Here is a 23,598-nt window from a genome sequence, read left to right as displayed (position 1 = left end):
CCCCAAAATAATGGGTGGAGGCAGACTGATCCCAAAAGCATGGCAGTCAGCCTAATAGAAAAGGCAAGCTTTGGGTTCAGTGATAGACAGGGACAGAGGAAGACACATATACACGAATCATGGACATGAACCACACACCACACACTCACACATACACATAATAATTAATTACAACCCTCCGAGAAAGTGAAAGTAAAACCTGAAACCATTGCATTCATGTGATCACATTTCTGTATGCAGATGATGGCACTCTAGAAGACAAAGCCACCCCAAGTGGGCCCTCATCTTGACCCAATAGTCTACTATATTTAGTTATTATTTAGTTATTCAGTTATTTAGGATTTTTGGTTTTTCCAGACAGTTTCTCTGTGTACCTTTGGAGCCTGTCCTGGAACTCACTCTGTAGACCAGGCTGGCCTCCAATAGAGATCTGCCTGCCTCTGCTTCTGAGTGCTAGATTTAAAGACATGTACCACCACCACTCAGCTTCCAATAGCCTACACTTAAAAGCATTCTATGTTTGTGGCTCTTCAAAGATGGAGACTGACAACAGAAAAGTCTCCCATGTTTCACCTGGCCAGCCTTGAATAAATCACTGCCTGGTGTTGATTTTCTACTCTAGGCTTTTGGTAGAGCAAAAAGCCAGTGTGCCCAGGATCAGCATGCACAATCAGCAGTGTGCACAGGATCAGTATGCACAACCAGCAATGTGCACAGAATCAGTATACACAGTCAGCAGTGTGCACAGGATCAGTATGCACAGTCAGCAGTGTGTACAGGATCAGTATGCACAGTCAGCAGTGTGTACAGGATCAGTATGCACAACCAGCAGTGTGAACAGGAACAGTATGCACAACCAGCAGTGTGCACAGGATCAGTAAGCACAACCAGCAATGTGCACAGGATCAGTATACATAAGGAGCAGTGTGCACAGGAGCCAAGTGCACCTTAGAACCTGTGGACACTGCTAACCATGGAGACAGCACTTGGGGTGAGAACAGAAGTCATGTTACAGAAACATGAGAGAGTCCTGAAGAAGCAAAGTGGGTGCCATATTGACACTTGTTTTTTATCTGCATAACTATGAATTAAACATGAAGGTGATCGCTAGAGTGAAGAGGAGAGAGAATTCACAGAGCACATAGATGGTGCTTCTAGAAAATGCATATTCTGTTCTTTCAACTTGTCAATTGAAACCTGGATTATTGCCATTCAAGTAATTAATTTGGGAGGTATGCTAGATGTACTTTTTTCTATAAAGTATTTTTCAATAAAAATTCAAGATATAATATCCAAATCTTAATGAAAATATCCTATCCCTTAAAAACTACAAAGTATTTTTTGAAAAATAAATATTTTAATTGAAGCATCCCTTTTCTTTTGGACATTTGGAGAGTCATTTCTTTTAAATTTTCTCCACATAAGGAAGTAGCAAATAACCACAGAAAAAAAGAAAAAGTTCAAACAAGTCAGTTATGAGGAGAAATGGGGCCAAAACTAAAGAGAAGACTGAGCAGAGGGGAGGGTACACAGAGCATTAGAGAGCTGCTTTCTGTCTGTTACTGTACATCACCTCTGAAATCATAATGAATTTAAGATTAAACCCATAGGCAGAAGTGGGTTCTTCTGTAAGAGAAGCAGGGGAGTCATCGGCTTCATATTGTCAGGGTTCCTGTAGGAAAAGGTCTGCTCTCTTTTTCCATAAGTCATCTTGTTAGCAGGGAAACATAAGCAATAAGAAAGCAATACTTTAATTGCACTTTAAGAAAGCAATACTTCATCAACTGCACTTTAAGAAAGCAATACTTCATCAACTGCACTTTAAGAAAGCAATACTTCATCAATTGCACTTTCAACTCTTCCCTCTTTTTCCTCTCGACACAGAACACAAAGACATGCGTACAGCAGGGGCTCCCTACCTGCATCCCCAGGGATCTTCAGCACAGGCTTGGATGGCATGGTGGATTCTACTCAGAATTCAGATCTGGACACTGCATGGACTTAGAGACAGAGACGAGTCACCTCACTCTCACTCTTGAAACTTCCCCACTGGAAACCTGGTCCAAATGGTGACTAAGTCACAGTTGAATGTTTTCACAGCCTACTAGACACTCGGTGATCCCATCTTTGAGCCATGAGGCAATGGTCCTCCATCATTCTGTGTTGGGCAGATGTCAAGACTACTAACTAGGCTTTTGCTGAAAATCTAGGGGGGTTGGAGTGGCTAGGTGGACAGGAAGCTGAACAGCCCATTCACACTATCTGGGTTTGGCACGGAGGCTCCAAGCCAAGGCCATCTGGTAAATCTGGTTACCTGCAGTGTGGCAAAAGGGATTTTACCTCACAAAGCTGTGCTACTGGCTCCTCCAACAGGACTTAGTAGGCAAAGTCAGTTCCTAAAAGCATAAGAGCACTGATGAACACGTCTTTGCCACTTTCATAAGTGTTACAACTGGTATTTCATAGGCCACAACAAGGTAGACTCAGCCACAAGCTGATCTGCCACTTATCAGGAGAATCTTTGCTTGGGTAGGTGAGTAGGTAGCTCTTCCCCAGATGTAACTGCAGATGGCATCCTACAAGTGAGCTGGAATTCCTGGGCATCTTGGCACATGCCTTTAATCTTATCATTCCAGATCCAAGGGCAGGAAGACATCTGTGTGTTCAAGACTAACCTGGTCTATGTAGTAAGTTCCAAGTCAACCAGGATTACATAATGAAAACCTGCCTCAGAAAGGGAGAGAGACAGAGACAGAGACAGAGAGAGGAAGGAGGTGAAGGAGGGGGAGTGTAACACTTCCCCCTACCTACACGGAGTTCTACTCTCTTAAATGACTTCACATATTTTAAGAGGATGAATTTTCAATTTCAAAAGCAAAACATTTTCTCAAACTCCACCAGTCAGTGTTGGACTGAGTGAAGCCTGAAGTCAGTTGGTGTCTAGAATAGATCTCCTATCCACAGAGGACCCACAACAGTAGTAATAATAGCCATAGATCTGACTTGGAGACTACCTTACAAGCATGAGCTGCTGTACACTATTGTGCTTAAATCCATAACTTTGAATCTGGGAAGGGTAACTCAACCCTGTGATCTGAGCACTGGTGGAGGATTGCTGTGAGTTCAAGGTCAACGCAGGCTACAAAGTGACATTCTGTCTCAAGACTAAAATCAATGAGTATGTTGAATGCATGGCTATGAGGCATATGCGTACAAAGTGTCAGCTCCAAATATTGCAAAAGTGAATTAAATAAAATAATGAGTCACATTTGAGCATATAAAAAGAACCATTTTGAACCCTTCAGTTTACAATGAGATTCCTTTTTTTGTGTGTTAAGATGGGGTCCTAGGCTGTCCTCTAATTTACTACATAACCAAGGATGACCTTGAACTTCTGTTCTTTCTGCCTCTAGCTCTGAAGTGTTGTGATCACAAGTATGCAGCATCACACTTGGTTTAGATGATGCTGGGCGTCAAACCAGCCTCCTGCATCCTTGAAGCATCTCACCAATGGAACTACAGCCTTAAGCCCTAACATAAAGATTTCCTATGGATTTAATTGTGCTTCTTTTTCCCCTCTTTAACTATAACTCAAGTGTATGGGTTTTATATAAACATTTGAAGTTAGATATATGCCTATAGAATTGTAAATGGAATTCCATATATGTACACATATGAAAATAGCCACAAGAATGATTATTATCCATTAAAAATTAATCAATGCCATTAAACTTTAAACTAAAAATTTCAAAAAAAGTATTTAAAACTAAAACTTTCCCACACATACCCTTTCCTTATTTTATTCTTTACTCTGAGTGTCAGGAGAAAATTATGTTTTGTCTAAATAAAGAAATACATGAAACTCTTTGTGAATTTAAAGTGTGGCCTGTACACTTATTGAGTCATTTACAACTACCACAGTAATTGTGCTGAGGGTCCTCTTTAACAGAAAGATGTTAAATGTTGTCTGTGCTAAGCAAGCAGGAGCTGTGTAAACAAGGTCACATGGGTCCTGAGTGACATTATAATCTGCTGAGGACTACTAATCTACTACAAGTAATAAGAAAGGGACAGGCAGGAGATAATGAGAATTGACCAGAATCACATCCCCCCTTTTTTTTTTTTTTTCATTTTTGTTTGAGTTACCCTAATTAGAATGTGGACCATACATAAATTAACACCGAGTATGCTTAAACAGAAGTTCCAGCAAATGAAAACCCCTGTGTATCTTTAAAGAAGTAACTTGTTTGTTTTTGCTCTTGGGGTGGCAGCTCCCAAATAAATCACACATAGAGGCTTATTCTAAATTGTAAATGCTCAGCCTTAGCTTGGCTTATTTCTAGCCAGCTTTCATTAACTTAAATTAATCTGTCTGTCCTTCACCTCTGGGCTTTTACCTTTCTCTATTTTTGTATACCTTTCTTTCTTTCTTTCTTTTTTTCTTTCTTTCTTTCTTTCTTTCTTTCTTTCTTTCTTTCTTTCTTTCTTTCTTTCTTTCTTTCTTCATGGCTTCCTGTGTAGCTGAGTGTCTGGCCCCTCATGTCCTTCTCCTTCTCTCTCTCCTTCTTCTTCTCCTCCCAGATTTCTCCCTCTATATATTCTCTCTGCCTGCCAGCCCTGCCTATCCTTTCTCCTGCCACTCTGTTGGCTGTTCAGCTCTTTATTAGACCATCAGGTGTTCTAGACAGGCACAGTAACACAGCTTCACAGAGCTAAACAAATGCAACATAAATGAGTAACACACCTTAAAATAATATTCCCCAACAGTAGTTCAGAACCAGTTCAGAGCAGTTTGAAACTGTCAGTCAGAGAGTAGCCTCTTGAGAACTATGGACTATGAGAGCTGTCTCCTCCTCCTCGGCTACTCACTTCAGCACTGTTGATCATAGCAGCTTCAGTTGTACACAGGACATTGTTCATTCTTGCGAGTTTCATTCGGCATAAATGCTTGAGAAAGTGGTCTAAAGCAGTAACCCATTGAACTCTCACACTTCAAGTACAGCATCCAATGAGCCTCATAAATGTTAGCCCAGAGAAATGTTCGTCTCACCTCAACTTCTTATCCCAGTGCCCTGATGCCTCCCTGCTCTCTCTCTCTCTCTCTCTCTCTCTCTCTCTCTCTGTATGTCACTTTGTCTCTCCTCTCTCTCTCTCTCTCTCTCTCTCTCTCTCTCTCTCTCTCTCTCTCTCTCTCACACACACACACACACACACACACACACACACTCATATACACATATCTCACACCTGAATCAGCCACTCTGGCCCACAACTTGATTCCACAGCCGGCACTTTGAAAGCCACTTTTGCTTCAACTCAATCAGAATATCATTGCCCACAAGAGTAGAACTTGTGGTGTTTAGCAGGAATTCATTTGATTCCTCCTGCTTGCAGAGAAGCAGACATAACCTGATGCTGATTTCTGAGTCTCCTCTTAGCTCAGAAATCTTATCATGAAATAATTAGTGGCACACTAAAAATCCAGATAAAGAGACCATTTGCTGCAGAAATCTATAAACTGGATATCGGTATAAATGATGCCAAAACCGAGTCAGAGAAATTAGCTTGCAGCCCCAGCTCTGCTGAGGAAGCTCCAATGGGATGAAAGGTCCTTGCACACAGTGAGAGGCTCCCAAGCCCCACTGGTTGCTTTCATCTGTGGAGCCTCTTTCCTGCTGGCTCTGGCACTGTGTCCAGGGAGAGACTGAAGGGGGTGCAGACACAAAGGCAGGGGGCCTTAAAGGCAGCCATGGGCTCCAAAGAAACAGGAGCTTGGGCCTCTGCGCTGAATAGGCCTGCGATGGGCCCATAATAAACCTGAAAGACACAAGCCTGGATGGCTGCATGCGAAATGGGGAAGCCTTCCAATTACCACTCCCACCAGCCCTATTCATGGGGGAGGCTCTCCCACAAACCGTCTATTCACTCCTCCCCAGATGGGTCCATCTAATGCAAGCAGGGTTATGTCCAACTCTGAGGGTAATTACCTCATGAGACTATCTCATAGAGAAGCACGGTCTTTAATTTTCTGCAGGTGTCTTGGATATATTCTCCAAAATCCTTTACCCCCAGAGGAGGTGAGTATTCTTTCTTTGCCTGTAACTCAAATGCTCTGCCTGTGGGGACCAAGGCAGCCATGTATCACAGTCATTATTGAAAAGCTGCATGGTACAGTCTCCCTCTTATCACAAAGTGTCCTTGACAATATCCACAAAGCTGAAAATACATATGTGTGCATAAACATACACACAAACACACTCACAGATAACAGACATACAGACTCACACACAGACATACATAGACACATTCATATACACAAATACACTCACAGATGCAGACAACACACAGAGAAACATACACAAACACACTCACAGACACAGACAACACATAGAAATACACACATGTGAGAGGGTGTAAATCTTGCCCCTGCACTCCCCAGCATCACAACCAGCAGGGAAGAGTTGGAAACCTCTTCCAGAACATTTCTTACAAGCGCTTCAGCAAGATTGTAACCTTGCAGAAGTCACTCAGCTGTTTATTCCTTCAAATCCATACCTTTAGGATAACAGAAATTGTGCAGGAAGGAGAATAAACAGGAAGGTCAGCGCTCCTGGCTACTTTATTTCCGTGTCTATTTCCCCCAAAGACTCTTCAGCCAAATCTAAATGGGTTGCGTTGTTTTCTGAGTTGCATAGAGTTCTGTCATTGTCCCCCAGCATTTCCCTGTTGTAAAACACAGGAAGCTTCACCTGACAGCACAGATAAGGCAAAGAAGATGTTTAACACACTTAGTCATTTACGCCAAGGGAGGGGAAGCCCCTTTCTATTGTCCTCAATGTTGGAACATTCAATTATATAAAGGCAGATTGAAAGGAGGCACACATCACTCAGATTGATGGACAGATGATTAGCATCTCGGGTTTCACAGCTTCACTGTGGAGATACTGCTAAGTAACAGAAGAACAGAGATGAGATGATTTTTCTACTGAGGAACAGACTAGCGAACAAGATGAGCTGCTTGGTGCAGGGCACATTCTTTATACCTCCATGTTTTCTTTAACTTTAATGTGTTTGTTACTGTGGTATTTTTCAAAGATTTATACACTTGTATTTTATGCATATGAATATTTACCTGTGTGTTTGTACGTGTATCACATGTGTGCCTGATGATCATGGAGACCAGAAGAGGGCATCAGACCCCCTGAAGTTGGAGTTATAGATGGTTGTAAGCCACCATGTGCACGTGCTCTTAGCCACTGAGCTATCTCTCCAGCCTTCGTGTGGGTTCTTTTTTTTTTTTTTTTTCAAATGTGTAATACTGTTTGCCTGCTTGTGTGTATGTATAGCAATCCATATCTGGTGCTCACAGAAGACAAAATATAGTGTCATATACTTAATGAAATTCAGTGAAATATACTCACCAAAATATCCTAAGGCTAAGCAAACACTAAAAAAAAATTCACTAGTTTTGGACCAGATAAATTATTCATAATGTGTATATATTCCTTAAAGTTTTTGAGAATTTTCATGTGTAACTACTATATTCACATCTTCCCACCCCACCTCCTGCTTTTCCAAAGTTTCCCAATTCTCTTTCAGATACATGAGTTCTTTCCCCTCACTTGTTGTTACTTAAATATACGTGTTTATATATACTTATTTATACACATGCACACAGAGATAGAGGATAGGTGATGATAATAGATAATGAGATATGGATAGATGATAGATAGATAGATGATAGATAGATAGATAGATAGATAGATAGATAGATAGATAGATAGACAGATAGATAAAAATGCAACCTACTGAGTCTGTTTAGTGTTACTCATAGGTACATGTGTTTCGGACCACCCACGTGGGAGGGTTCACCCTTGGAGAACACCGCTCCTCCTCTCTTGGGAGCCACTGACTGCCTGTAGCTCTTCATATAGGGGTGGGACCGTATGAAATTTCCCCATCTACGTTGGCATGTCAACTGGTGTTGTCATCTTGCAGGTCTTGTTTGGGAAATCATATTATTGATGATTAAAAAAAAAAAAGCTGAGATGGCAGCTTTTCTGTCATGATACTGTGAATTGCCTAGTAGGTCATTAACTGATAACTCTCTAAACCCTGGGTCCAGGATCCGTAAACATTATGAGATTGTTATCTATCCAGAAGCTTTCTTACAAAGAACAGAGGCATGCCATTGCCCACTCCTGAAATAGTCAATCCAAACATGCCTATCAATCACATGGCCAGGAAAAATGTCCATGAGGAAATCTGTCTGCTTTAAAAGCTTGAGAACTGGTCTACCTCATGCCTAAATTACAGGCCAGCACAGTGGTCACTTTAGCATTGTCAGCTTTCATCTCTTGACATTGTGCCTTGCTGGACTCTGCAATAACCTTGGGCTATCTTTGGCACTGCATTGTGTAAGTATTGTCCGAATTCTTTTAACAGAACTTACAATGACCAGTAAGCCAAGAGGAGCAGAGAGGAGGATACTGGTAGCATCTTTTGGTGTTTCCACCTAATTACAGCTGGAAGTTCTTCATCTAATTTATGGTAAATCATGGATTTCATCCTTTAAATTGGGACTATGAGTTTTCCATATCCTTTGCGCTTACAAATTTTCTCTAGGGATGCACTTGTATACCTGGCTACTGCTTCAGGTCACTCAAACTTGCTCCAGTTGTCTGTCTCCTGCATTTAGCTAACTTAATTCATGTCTCTTTTTATATACACTGTCTATATTCAAGTAAAGAGATCATACCAGATCCCAAATCATAAGCATCCATGCTTACTTACTGGGCCTAAGTCACCTGATATGGCCATGAGGAACGAAACTATGCCAGTTGGAGCATCCACAGCAAAACTTGAGATGTGGCAATTTTATTGAGAACACTCAGACTTTTTACACCTTCATCAGAAACAGAAAATAATGTCAATTGTCAGGGTCAATGCAGTTGCAGTTGCTGGGATACAATGATGTTTGCAAGCTGTACGGAGTACACAAGATTAATGTCTAAGACCAATTGTCCTGTCGAGCTTCCATGCTTCCTTGACTTCTAAAGGAACACACAGAGAAACACAAAGTGGCCTGAATGCTTCACTGCCTGAGGGAGTGTGTAGGTCTCTCAGGAAATGGAAGGCACACAGTGTCCCAGGAGCCATGGTCTCTAACCTACAAAACTTACGATGCATGCCTCCCAAGGCAGCTAGGTCAAGCCAACTCCATGGTTCCCTGCACCGAACGGTGGGTCTCACTGTGTGTATTTTGCACAATATACCAACCAAGTCCTGAGGGGAAATCAGAGATTCCTCTGTGCTGCTGGTCTCAGTCCTCAGTACATTGTGTGTAGGACTTGTGGCTGCTTCTTTTCTCTTGATCTCTCCAGGAACGTAGAGGAAGGAAATTCATCCTGCATCTGAGAGAGGTGATTGTATGCTCATGAGAAAGTGAGGGTTGGCTCCTGTGAGCCAGGGAATCTGATGCCAGGCAAGGCATGCTCTATCTGATTTTTGGATACTTTCAGAACTTGGCCCCCACCAGCCAAAGAAAGTCTATAATGGACATCATGAATGCCACACCTGATTCCCATGTACCCTAGCAACAGGGGTGTGCCCCAATCACTTACCACTATGGTAAGGCTGGAGTAGAAAGGATGGCTTTTCCATGAGCACTTCATATTCTGTCCTTGTAGGTGGGAAACACCCCCTTAGTTCTTACTGATTTGCCTCTCAGAGTCATGTGTCGGGGTTGGGACAGATTGCATTCCCAACCCCCAAAGAGGTTACCTTGTCCTTTTACAAGCAACATAAGCAAGCAATTTAATTTAAATGTTACAGAAATATGACCAATAGCTATTAAATTTTAATGCCATCCTATATATATATATATATATATATATATATATATATATATATATATGGTCAGAAGAGCCCTGTGCCTAGGGTTTTATGGCTTTAAATAAGCCCAAATTGTGTCAGGAACCTTACAAAGAAAGTTGAAACAGGAAGAAACAGCACATGTGGAAAAGAGATAAAAAGGTTAAAGGACAGAAATGCCATTCTAGTGACAAGAAAATACTTTAGTTAAAAAAACAGTTTTATATGGTAAAAGGCAGTTTTGTTCTAAAATAAAGGATCATTCTGAATTAGAAATAAATACATATGTGTGTATACTATGTGTATACAGATGCATGTGTGTATATATACATATGTGTGTGTGCACATATATAGAGAGGTGTTGGGGGAGAACTGTACATAAGGTTAAAATATGTCACAAGAGTGTAAGAAAGTTAAAACCTTTTTTAAAAGATGGCATAGATATGGTTAACTTGGCTATAATAACGCCTATTAAAAATTCTCAAGATCATAATTCAATAAACCTATAAAACTAAAACCTAATTATCTGTTTACAACAATCAATTTTTCTTAAGACATCATTCTGTTCTTAGGAAGAGAAGAGCCATCAAAGTCCCCGGAATTGACAACGGTATTCATCAGTCCAAGTCAAATCCTGGAAAGGAGATGGTCCTGGGAAAAGTAGAAAACCTTCATGTGCCCTTGGGGAGGAAAACACGGAAGTGATTAGTACTTGTGCAAAGGAGCAAAAAGTAAAGCTTATTGCTGCCTCACTGTCTTTGGTTTCTGTCAGCCTTCGCTTTCCCCCTCATCTCAAGGTGAAAACACATTCATTCCTCGTCCAGGGCCAAGATTACGTTCAAGAAAGTAAACAAGAAAATCGCTAGATCCGGGACTGCTGCTCACACCCAGTGCCTGCAGACTCCTGGGATGGGGTCTCCTTCTCGGGAGAATGATTGGAACCAATTATGACAGTACGTTAGTCAGGTCAGAGCTAATTCTTCATTGTAAACCTGGTTACAGGATGGCGTGTTTCCTAGTGACCTACTAAACCAACTTCGAGTTAACAGGACAGAGAAAGATCTTTTCAGAAGAGGTCCCTGTGGATGTCAGTTAGACCTCACTACCACTACTTCTCTCCATCAATTGAAAGAAACAATCGTGGCTAGCAGGATGCATTCAAAATTTTGAATCGGTGTGTCTGGATGACTCCAACAGAAGTCACAAAAGTCAACGTAAACCTGCTGACATCTTTATGCTGTGGACATCAAAAGCTAGGTTCAAGTATATCCCAGTAGCAACCAATGTCTAGGGCAATTCTCTCCTGACTGCTGCTAAAATGCCGTTGTCCTTCATCTTTCAAAATGGTTTGTTACAGAGTGGTTCCTGAAGATAAAAATGTGTTAAATGGGCCCCCAACAGCACCCAGACACTCAGCCTTGTCCCTGGTTATTCTGCAGGTGGATTTGAAAATGTTCTCAAGGATTTCCTTAGATCCAGGGGCGACAAGTTAAACTCTACAATCTCTCTGCTAGTCTGTCTATGTGAGGGCATCACTGGACCCACAGTGTTTTCCGGTGGCATGATCATGCACACTCAATTCTTACTATCCCACTACATGTGTGGGATGTAGTCAGGTATATTAAAACTCTTACTAAATAGATGCAAATGGCTTTATTTGACAAAGCCCTGGGAATTTCTCTTCTTAATTGTAAAACCCATAATTGGGATATTTTAGAGAGGAAAAACAATTATACAAATATCATGTGGCTTTAGCTAGCCTCATAGCTACTTGGGGGGGGGGGGCGAGGGACTTGTGCCATTATCAAGACTGAACGCTGTGTATGACTTTGGGAATTCTCGTGTCTCCCCTGTGTTTCCTGACCTGAGACACTAGAGTCAAACACGCCAGACACCACTGCCTCTTTTAGCAAACATCTTTGAAACTAGATCTCAAGATTTTGTGGTGGAGTATATTGGTCATCTTGAATTTGAAAACTGATCATTTTAGTCTTCAGACATTAACTCCTGTTGAATATCCTCTTGTTATGATGCAGCCTCAGATGTTCCTGAAGCTTATTCATGTGTCTAAATCCCCTTTATCATCTGAGACCTGAAAGTCAGCAAGCGTAGAGACTTTGCACCCTTCTGTGCTCCATTTAAGCTGGAAACAGCCATAGTAACTCAATGCCCATCTCCTAGATGTTTGTAGAGTATCAACTCTTGGGTGTATTTTTAGGTAGCTAGTAAGATACTAATAGTATGAAGGTCATTGTGGCTGGACTCCTCCTTTATAAGCAAGGACCGGAACTTCAGGACTCTCTTTACTGCTCAGAGAAATAAGCTCTGTGGTCACAAACCACATAAAGTTACTATCAAGCAGGAGGTTTTCTGATTGGGAAAAAAAGAACCTCCAAAGGCCTTTTCCTATAACATGTAAGCTGGTTCACCGGTGCCCTTGCTCACTGGCCACCCTCACCCCAGGACAGTGTGCTTTTCACTATACTAAGCTTTGCCTGTCTTCTGCATTGCATCCTGTGTGTCTAACTTAAGTTCTTTCCACAGAGATCTCAAGGACCAGGAAGTCAGGGAAGCCCTGAGTGAGATATCGGTGACAAATTCACTCCCTTCGTCACGTGTTACCATCATGCAGTGAGAAGACTCTGACATCAAAATCAGATCAATGTTAATTAACAGCAAGACCGGCTAAACCTGAGGCTGAAAAACTCCACATAAAATATTTAAAGTGGAATAATTTTCACTAATACCCACAATGGTCAATTTGAGGCCTTGGTTTAGTTTCACAGATGAGTTTTCACATACTCAAATCCCTGGCAATTTGGAAGCGACTCAGAAAAAACGCATTTCTTCTTACTCAAGAATCAGTCCCCAAATAATGCAGATGATGGAACAAGAAAGCATACATGGGAAATAAAATTTGAAACAGATGGCAGGAAACCCTTGATGGAGAATTATACATGCATAGATGACCCCACCAAAGAAAATCATTCTGGTATAAACACTGGGTTCATTCAAGAGATGGTTAAGAACAGGAATAAAGTGAAATAGTTTCACCAGTAAGTAGTTACTATGGGGAAACCATTTTTTAAATTTATTATTTGTGATATAATTCATAGTAAGTCCTGATAGCTCCTTCCTTTCTGAGACATGAAAGTGAAGCGTGCATTGTTCACCCTTATTGGCGCATACGCTAACTTCCAAGGGCACTTGAGGGCTGGGAGGACTCTTACTTCAACAGCAAAGCTTTCAGGCACAACTTCACTATTCTTGGGTCTGCAGCAACAGTACAAAGGGATGAATGATTTCCTTACACAGCACGCACTGAGTACACAGAGAGGAAAGTGCTCACCAGCACCAGACTTGGTTCCTCTCCCCGGGCGGATTTTATCAATGACTCAGTTCTCTAAAGCCTTCTGGGAAATAGAGACAATCAGCTTTAGTTACTTCTTTCTTCCTGTGGAAGTGGTGTACACATCACATAAAACAACAGCGTGGATCCAGATCTCAACAGTCCACCAAAATGAGATTTAAGGGCTAATGTAAACAGACTTGCGAAATACACTTTTGACAATTTCATTTATAGTTCTAGCCAAGGAAACACAAAGTTGACTGTGACTCTAGACTGCCATTTTAGAAACATATTTCAAAAATATTTGTACTGAAAATATCTTCTGCTTAGCCTTTACTTTCCAGTTTTTATATTGTAATACAAACTTTATGAAGCTGAGATAATCCTTATTCAGTGGGCATACAAGTTCATCACAATTTTTCACCTTTTGTAAAGTACTCCAAGTCTAGATGCTCTGCCTGTTTTCCCTGTTCTTAATCATATGTATATATGGTTATGCATGCATAGATGCATACGTGTGTATATGGTATTTATGTATGTATACATGTGTGTGAATAGATAGTATTTACATACTTACATCGAGATACAATGTTGTTAATTCCAGTTGTTAACTTAGGGTCTGGACCCAGCTGGGAGATAGGGCATGACCTCAGAGATTGTCGTGATTGCGTTAATTAATTGAGACCTGTTCACCGTGGGTGGTGCCACGCCCTGGCTGCGGTCCTGCACTGTGTAAGGGAAGTGGGGCTAAGCAGCAGCAGCATTGCACTCTGTCTCTGATTTCTGCTGACTGCTTCAAGCTCTTGCAGCCTAGACTCCCCCGCCAAAATGTGCCTTGAACTGTATAACCAGAAAAAGCCTTTCTCCTTCAGGTTGCTTTGACCAGAGCATTTAACCACAGCAACATGGAAAGGAACTAAGTCAGGTAGCATCTGTGTATGTCCAAGTAGTATGTATATGTGTATACATGTATAGATGGGTAGTGTGTATTTATGTGTGAGAATATGTAGTATTTATGTATGCATGCATGTATATCTATAGATAGTATTCATGAATGCATATGTATATACCTACAGATAGCATATACATGTGGTGTGGGCACAGGATTTTGTGTTCCCCTCTATAAGCCTTCTGTGCTGGCTTCATTCTATCCCATTATATATAATATGCATATTCTGTGTACCTATTAGCATGTGATCAGTTTCTGTGAGTTCAAAGCCTTTCTGGTCTGTATTTTAAGTTCCAGCCCGGGCTACATAGTGAGACTCCATGGAGAGAGAGGGGAGATGGAGAGGAGAAGAGAGAAACAGAGAGAGAGAGAGAGAGAGAGAGAGAGAGAGAGAGAGAGAGAGAGAGAGAGAGAATTCTTGCTAGATCTCCCATGGTTATGGCAATATGACTGTAAAGGATGATCAACCTGAAGCTCATAGACTTGTATTCAGCCAACTTGATGAACACTGTAGGAAGTACTAACAACTCTCCAAATACATTCACATTGTAACCCATAGGACAGTAAGTCTCCTTAGATGACACAGAAGGATCTGTCCTATGTGACATAAAGGTCATAGTATAGGAAGAGTACTCAGTAGGAGAGAGACAGGAGAGTCACCATGCAAGGAAGTGTGAGTGCAAAGCAAGCTGAGTTCTGTTTTAAGGAAGGGGTAAATAAGCTCTTGAAGGCCAGGTCTGTGAACAACTGCTTGAAGCTGGAAGAGACGTGGAATTACTTCCCCCACAGGAAGACTAGAAAGGTAGCTGTGAATATGGCTCAGAAGGCAGAGTGGTTGTTGTGGAAGTGTGAGAACCAGAGTTCACCCTAGAACCCACCAGCTCTCCTCTCCCACTGGTTGTAATGTAACTTCCCACCCTTTCGGGACTCTGTACTTTCTAGAACAGCATAGTGACTTCCTACAGTTTTCTTACACAGTATCTCAGGTCAACACAAGTGGAGTTCTTTCAGGATCCAACTGCCTAGCTGGCTACATTAGAACAAAAGAAGAAAAGTTTGATGAAGCTGGTCTTTTCCCAGTTCCAAATTCTACCCTCTCCATGGTCCATCTCCTTCAGTATTAGCTTTTGCATCTCTATTTTAAAATACTATGTTTATATGAAAATAAGAGAAAAAAATATAATGTAGATCTATGCTGGGCAGTGGTGGCTCACACCTTCAATCTCAGCATTGACGAGGTAGAAGCAGGAGAGAATCTCTGAGTTCAAAGCCAGCCTGGTCTACAGAGTGAGTTCCAGGACTCCAGAGCTACACAGTGAGACTCTATCTCAAAAACCCTAGACCTTATCTCTATCCCTAGAAAGTGTACCACTCCTGATCTAAAATATCCAGTTCAATAGTGCATTCAAAGAAGAAATTCCATAGTTATGTGCTGATTAATGCTTCTTTGAATTTCAATCTCACAAATGTTAGTTTTGACAGTATTATAAGAATTCAAATATCTCCACTAGAAATTTTTATAAAATTTATTTCTTATATTTTTATATTCCTTCCAAGCCTGTTGCCCTCTGTTCTCCTTCTAATACTAATAAATATTTTCCATCTAAATTGGGTTCCTAATTTGCTTTTCACTGGACAACAGAATCACCAAGGACCTAACCCTGAAAACGCTGAACATAATGTTTCTTTCCAAATGGATTTCAGTTCAAGTTGAATAAATTCTGAGTATAATTCTATTGAAACTATTTGCCAGTTTTATAAAGAGTATTATTTCCCAGGGGCTGGAGGGATGACTCAGTGGTTAAGAGCACTTGCTGTTCTTGCAGAGGACCTGGCTTCTATTCCCAGTATTTACAAGCATCATGGTTCACAACCATCTGTACCTCCAGTTCCAGGGGATCCTATGCCTTTTTCTGATATCTGTGGGCACCAGACATACACATGGCATACAGACATACATGTAGGCAAAGCATTCATACACATAAAATGAAACAAATGGTATTTTTAAAGAATATTTCTCTGTGCATTAAAATACAAGGTAATGTGATCATGACTATGATTTATGAATTTGAGGCCAATTCCATAGGCAGAATGGAAATTAAGTAGTTGTTAGGTGTTATTACCATCATATATGTATATATATCTATATATTAAATGAATATATAGATATATATGTCTTTAACCTCTCTTCTAAATCAGAAATATTTTTCTGAAATTTATAGCAACTTAATCAAAGGAATACAGAAAATAAACTTCATTTGTTATAAATATTTAAATTTTATGGTGTTTATTCAATCTTCTGTTGATCAATATACCTATAAATACAATGTTTTAATATTAGCATATAATAAAAGAAATCCTACTAGATATAACGGATATTTGTAACCCCCCAAAGTTAAATCATATATAAATATGTGGCTAGAACCACTTTAATATCTTATTCTAGAGTATAGCTTCATCTCATATATACATGTAGCTGATTTTCTATATGCGTATATCATATATGAATGATTTCTGATACTCATGACTTTAAAATCAATCAACAGTATTGTCATCAAAATGTTTCCTAAAAGCATGATTGTAAAGAAGCATTAGAGATTTTAAAGATCATTATATTATACAATTAATACTTCTTAAGGATGAACCACAGATGTGTGAGATTCATTAATCACAGCCAAGCACACCTTGAAAACACAGCCTTGTCTGTGAAGGGGCTATAAATCATCAGCTCACAAGAAAACAAGAATCCAATGTCTTTGTGTGCTTATTAGAGAGGCTTGCATGCCAGAAACACATAGATTTGCTTTTAAAACATGGGGAAAGAACTCCCCAAATAGCCCATCTACCAACCTGAAAGACTTATCTGATATTTAAGATCATAGATTCAAAAGCTTTCTAGGAAGAGGTATGCTCTTCGGAGGCCTGATGCAATCAAAGCTCCAACAGCAGAGAACAGAACCTCAAAGCCTATTTTTCAAGCTAACAACCTGTCTATGGAAGGCGTTCTTTGCAAAGGCTAGGCAAATATTTTTGTGCTTTATTAGGAGAAAAGCTTACCACACAGCAGTTTCAAACTACTTTTAGAGGCACAAGTTTTCTGCTTGGCTTGACACTGTTTTTCTTCACACACTATCTAGGGTCCTTGTTCCCTCAGTGGAATTTCAGAGTTTGGCCCCCAATTTCTGAACACCAGTGAGTGTGGGCTGGAGAATGAGACTCAGCAGGCCTATGGAATGCTGGAAACATCAGGTGAAGTGTGTGCACATCATAGTAACCTACTCTGGCTGGTTGAAATTACAACATGTAATTTATCTTGCACGGATATTGTTTCTACCATCTGTACCAAATAATGCCGTTGTCTCGTGGTAATGAAAGACACACCAGTGACATCAGGGTTGATATTAGACTCTGAAGAACCTGAGTTCAGATGTACTGGGAAAACTAGACCAACAGAGAAGATCAAACACTCAAAGAAATGTAAAACATGAACCTTCACACAACATAAAACCTCAGCCATTCACCATCCCATCCAATAATTAAAATAAAAACAGTATCTATTTATCATGTTACAGCCCCCGGAAGAAATCCTTACTGAATGGTCTCTGACAGTGCTCTGAGAAAATCTTCTCTGTTGTTCACATAAATAATCCCACAGATGTAGGAAGATAGACCAAGTTCAGATGGAAGAGATGTTCATTGTCACTGACTAGTGCACAGATCACTGTAAAAGTGATCCCATGGAGTTCTGTCTGGAGAAAACATTCATTTTCCTAGTTCTATCAGTTCCCCAGTACATACTAGCCATTCCTAAAAACTCTTGTTCGTTTCAGCATGCTCAGAATTTCATCACAGTCATCACAGACTTTTGTCCCAGAGTTCCCCTTAATGCACTTTGTTCTCCAGATTTTCTGTTATCGACACTGAGTGTTCTCATCTCAACGGTATGTTGGAATCCCACAGGGGAAAGCGAAGGAGCAGAGAACAGAGCCAAGCCTAGGAGATAAGCCCAGCTGAAGGATGAGTCCTGTGAACTCGGCCAAAAGCTCAAGTCAATGTGAACCAAGATGTACTGTGAGCTAAGGCAGAAGGGATGCCTTCAGCAGCTCAGGCACTCCACAGGAGGGAGGCAAGCAACATGTGGAAAAGAGATTAGTGGTCAAAATGGCAGAGCATAAGATAAAATAGTTTGACATAAAGAATAGAGTTGCAATAAAAAGAATGTGATCAAAATATTAATTATTAAGGAGGCAGAACCTGGGGCCAGAGGGAGGGCACAGTGGATAAGAGAACTGGTTACTCTTGCAGTGGACCAGAGAGCCTGGGCTTGGATCCACTGCCTTCTCTAACTCCAGTTCCAAGAGTTCTGACTCTCTTCTGGCTTTTCGGCAATGCACACACATAGTGAACACACATGCAGAGAAAAAAATTCATACATATAAAATAAAAGTAAATAAATCTTTTAAAAATAGAAAAACAAAAAATTAAGGTAGATCTTAGTGTGGCTCATGCTTGTAACCCCAATACTTGGGAGATGATTACAGGAAGATCAAAGTTAACCTCCACTGTAGATCAACTTAGTTCAAGACCAGCCAGAGGTACATGAGAGCCTTCTCAGAACAAAAATGAATACAGAACAACAAAAGAGACACATATTGAAAGAAGGATAAGCAAACTCTTCATCTGGGTGCTAAGTTCAATTAGTGGATCAAATAAAAACTATAATATAGGAAAACTAAGGAGGTTTGTGCTGACTTATACACTGGCATTCAAATGAAGTATCTGGTAACTAGCAATGGCAGCAATGTCACTAGAGGACAATTGCTTACCTGGGATTATGACACCAAAGAAGCCTTACAACTGTAGTCTCTCAATGGAATATCTGTATCACCCTGCCCCTCCACCAGAGGCTCAGGAACCATTGTAGGATGGGAGACAGAAAGCCTGTAAGCCGGAAGTAGTGGACATCTGCAGGGAAACAGTGTTTGCTTGACGTGACAGGGCCACAGCACACTGTGACTGTATGCTCAAGAACTACACAAGATCAAGACATAAAATCCCAGCCCGATGGGGGAGGGGATCAGCGCGCCTGTCTCTGGCTGCGAAGCTATTGGCAGTTGATGGCTGCTGGGAGAGGGGGCAACGGCTTTCCTCAGGGATGCATCTGCTGAAACATTGTCCAGACTGATGCCCTATAACCTCCTCCACACAGGAAGCACCACGTGGACCCAGTGCATTTAACAAGAAAAGCTGGGAGTAAAACTGATGGGGAGTTGGTGAAGAATTAGAAGGGAGGGGATCGAGGTACATTTTTATCAAAGCACACTCTACGCATGTATGGAATTCTCGACAAAAAACAGAATCAGAGCCAGAAAACATTGTAGACTAAGAAAATTTGTCTGTGAAACTTGATAGAAAATGTCCTCAGCTCCATGGCAATTTTAAAAATCAGCAAAAGATTACAAATAATGATCTGTAAAGCTTAAAGTATTTTGTAAACATTACTGGTAACTTCAGAAAAGTTTGCTCCATCTATGAAACATGTACAGTCTTTTCATTTATAATTAACCATATCAGAAAAAAAAGATTATCCTTCTATTTTCTTTGAAAAATGTAGTAAACAATACACAGAGCATATCAGACAAGTAGTTAATATGTCATTTTACTTATGGATTTGGTGATAACTGAATTTTCTTGTGACATCTTCTTTCTCCAGGCATCACTTTTTACCTGTTTTATTAACATGTACTTTAGGGTTCTGATTTTGTTCCAAGGGAACACTCCTGGTTTGTGTACGTTTTAGACTCTCCAACTATGGAATCATCGCACTTTGAAACTGGAACAAAGCAGTCTGACACAGGTACCAGGAAGAAGCAGTCAGCAGGAGGTAAGAGCTCCTGGGCAGCAGCCTTGACAGCAGGGCTGTGTGACTCAAGCATGTGCTGCCTTCTGGGTCTGAGGTGTGTAAAGTGCTCACAGTGTCCCCAGAAATGGAGATCTTCTTCCAGCATAGGAAGACAATTTCAGCCCTCACTGGCAACCTAGTGATGAGCCTCTGAATACTCCTCATCAATAAGATTATAAAGAAAGTTGATCGGTTAATCGCAAGAGAAAATGAAGGGTGAGCCCTAAAAACAAGGGTGCTCTGACACTTGCATCATAACCTGAAAGGTCAGAGCACAGAGGCTGCCAGCTCTCTGATGGAGGGACAGAACTTCCTCTGAGACTGGACCACTAAATAGAAACCAGTTCTTAAATAATTCCTACTCACAACACAGTCTGTAATTTCCAATTTCATCTTCTGTTCCATGAAATGAAACTTGAAAGACACACAAAACAATCGGCCTGCAAACGCCCTCTCCATTTCAATGTTTTCTAACCGTTGATAACACTGTGTTCCACTCAACATTGCCAATGTTAAGGCTCTCGGCAGCTCTTGAGACAGCAATTCTGTAAAGGTCACTTACCCTGCAAACCCAGCAGTTTCTGTATGGCGTACATCTAATCTGATTTTGGACATCACAACATTTTAGTCTTCAAAACCCAGTGGGTTTTTCTTTTCTTAGGAATAACAGATCTGGTCTGGAAGTCTCTTATCCTGTTTGATAGAAAGTACCACCTTTACAGCTGGATCCATGGACCTGTGACATAGCACTTAGACCCCCCACACCCACCCCTTCTACACTGAAAGCCAGGCTCCTCCCAGCCACAGTGCTTGTAGACAGCCCTCAGGGCCCAGCCTGCCTGCGATTACCTCTGCTAAGCCAAAAGCCACTTGCTAGGACAATCCACACAGAGCAACTGGTCAAAATGTGGATCAACAGCTCAGCCCTTCTGATCCCAGCTTGAGACATCTTTAGAGGGTCATCTCAGATTCAGAGCTGTTGAAGGAGGTGGATAGATGCATGCCCACAGATCTGGGAATGGGTTTTCTGTGGAACTTGACCTCTCTGTCCATCTTGGACCTGCCTAAGGAGGTACCTTAGAAACAAATGTCTTACAGTGGCTCCAGGGTAGAAAACACAGGGCTCAACCAAATCATGTGACTAACTGATTTGACTCCTTCAGGGAGGGAATCCCATGATCTGTGTGGTTATCTAGCTCACTGAGAAATAAATAAATAAATCAGAGAAATAAACTCTCAAGGTGGCCCAAGATCTGTCTATGTGTTTAGGATGTGAGTTTAGCCATAAATTATTTGAACAAAGGATGCTTCTGGTTATTATTTCTTTGACCCTTTAATTCCCCTAGAATTTCTCTTTGTACATGAAGAATTAAGAAGTAGAAGACAAATACATCATGGAAGAAAATAAGTACATTTCAGAAAAGTGGGGCATTTATGGAATTATATATCACAATTGAGGGGATATATATATATATATATGTACATATATATATGTACATATACATCTGTGTATGTGTACAGCTTAGAAAAACTGCTTAATTGGGGATGTGTTGAGTCCTATTAGTAAAAATCCAAGTTCAAGCACAGCTGTTACTCTTACCCAGGAATAGGCCCCTCCCCTCTCAGTCTTTGAGAATGTTTTTGAATGTGCGCTTGCATCTGTGTTCATGTGGGGCGTGGTTTATATGATTGTGTATGTGAAGGTCAAAGGTCAGCCTCAGTGCCCTTGCTCAGGAGCTGCGCACATTATGTTTTTGAGACAGCGTTTCTCACAGGACCAATGCTGCTTGTTAAGACCAGGCTGACTAGCTGGCTAGCCCCAGAAACCGTTCTGTCTCTTCCTGCCCAATGTTGGATGGCAAGAGCATGCCACCATACATGACTTTGCATGTACAGTCCCCGGATCGAATTTAGGTCTCATGCTTGTGCAAGGAGTACTCTAACGACAGAGCTTGAGCCTCCCCCAGGCCCTGGACAGAATGTTTTTATTGTGCACCTGAGGCAGCGAGGGGGTCCCGAGGCTGAACTCTCATCTCACCTCAGACATTGTGCAGTGACCAAATCTCTCTCCCTCTCTCTCTCTCTCTCTCTCTCTCTCTCTCTCTCTCTCTCTCTCTCTCTCTCTCTCACACACACACACACACACACACACACACACACACGCACACTCATGCACACAGGATAGAAGTCAGTTGTCATTGCCAAATGAAGGCTCAAATCAGTCTTTTCTGACTTTGCCAATAGGCAGACGCCTCTCTAGGATATATCCCTCAGGTATAGGCACATCTTAGTGTAAAAATCACAAAAATAAGCCCTAGAAACCGATAAAACTTCCCACAGCGTGGCATCACTGTGATTTCTGCACAGACTGTAGGCACTGCACAGTCTCCATGTCCATCCAATGAAAGCGGTGCTAAAGAAACCAGATCGCTGCCAGGTATCTTCCTTTAGTTGAGTGAGCAGCTACAGAGCAGGCTGACAGACTTATACTCACATGCATCTTGGAAAGAGATTCCCCGAGGGTTCAGCTAATTACGGCTCTAAAACAACTGCCTATATTCAGATGCCAACTGAGAGATTAAACCAGTGGCAATGGCCATGTCATTTGCCTATTAACACTACAGACAATGTGTCTCTGGTGACTGTCCTCACACCAGGGTGCCAAGCCTCCATAGAGAGCCTTCTGAGGGAACACAGCTGTGCTCAGTGGGAGTGGGGGAGACCCGGAGATTACAGTTATTACAGTTCCAGAATGTTCTTCCTTCAGGTCATCTTGCATTTTTCAAACCCAAGTCTCCCTTCATCATTTCCCTACACACACACACACACACACACACACACACACACACACACACACACACAGAGAGAGAGAGAGAGAGAGAGAGAGAGAGAGAGAGAGAGAGAGAGAGAGTTAGTTCATATCCATGCAGTCATTAAGCACACACGAGGAGTGTGGTTTCTGTAAGTCAGATGTTGTCTTGCTTCACAAGTCAGATGCCTGAAATAAATTCCTACAAGCCCTTTAAACTGTGGCAGAGAAGCAGCTTTCTCTGGGCTTCACCACTACACACCATGGGTGTGTAAACAGAATGTGCGCACAGGTCAAGGGAGAACCTTGTCCACATAGGAGTCCTTAATTTTCACTTTATTTCACAATAAAAATAAGACTTTCTCTTGTACAGGAAGAGGAGCAGATATAGGAAGCAGATGGAGGAGACAGAGCAGTGCACAGGAATGGGAGAGAGCGATTCCCCCTGCAGGGGAACAGCACAGCAGCACCCCCCACAGGCTGCCGGATGTGTTCCTTTCCAATAGTCCAAAGGGTAGGTGAGCAGCTCACAGGGCCTCGGAGATGAGCATGTGCCCCAGGAAACAGGCACGCCAGCCTTTTTGTTTTTTTTAAACATGAGTTCAAGGGAACTGAGCTGAGATCTTTCTCCAGTCTCCCATCATGAATCTTTAAAAGCAACATAAGATCTGTCTATTTACAATTCCCCAGTCCTCAGACTAGTACTGGCAATTACA

This window comes from Peromyscus eremicus, chromosome 6, assembly GCF_949786415.1.
Source record: "Peromyscus eremicus chromosome 6, PerEre_H2_v1, whole genome shotgun sequence".
NCBI lineage: Eukaryota > Metazoa > Chordata > Mammalia > Rodentia > Cricetidae > Peromyscus > Peromyscus eremicus.
Note: the sequence above shows the minus strand (reverse complement) of the source record.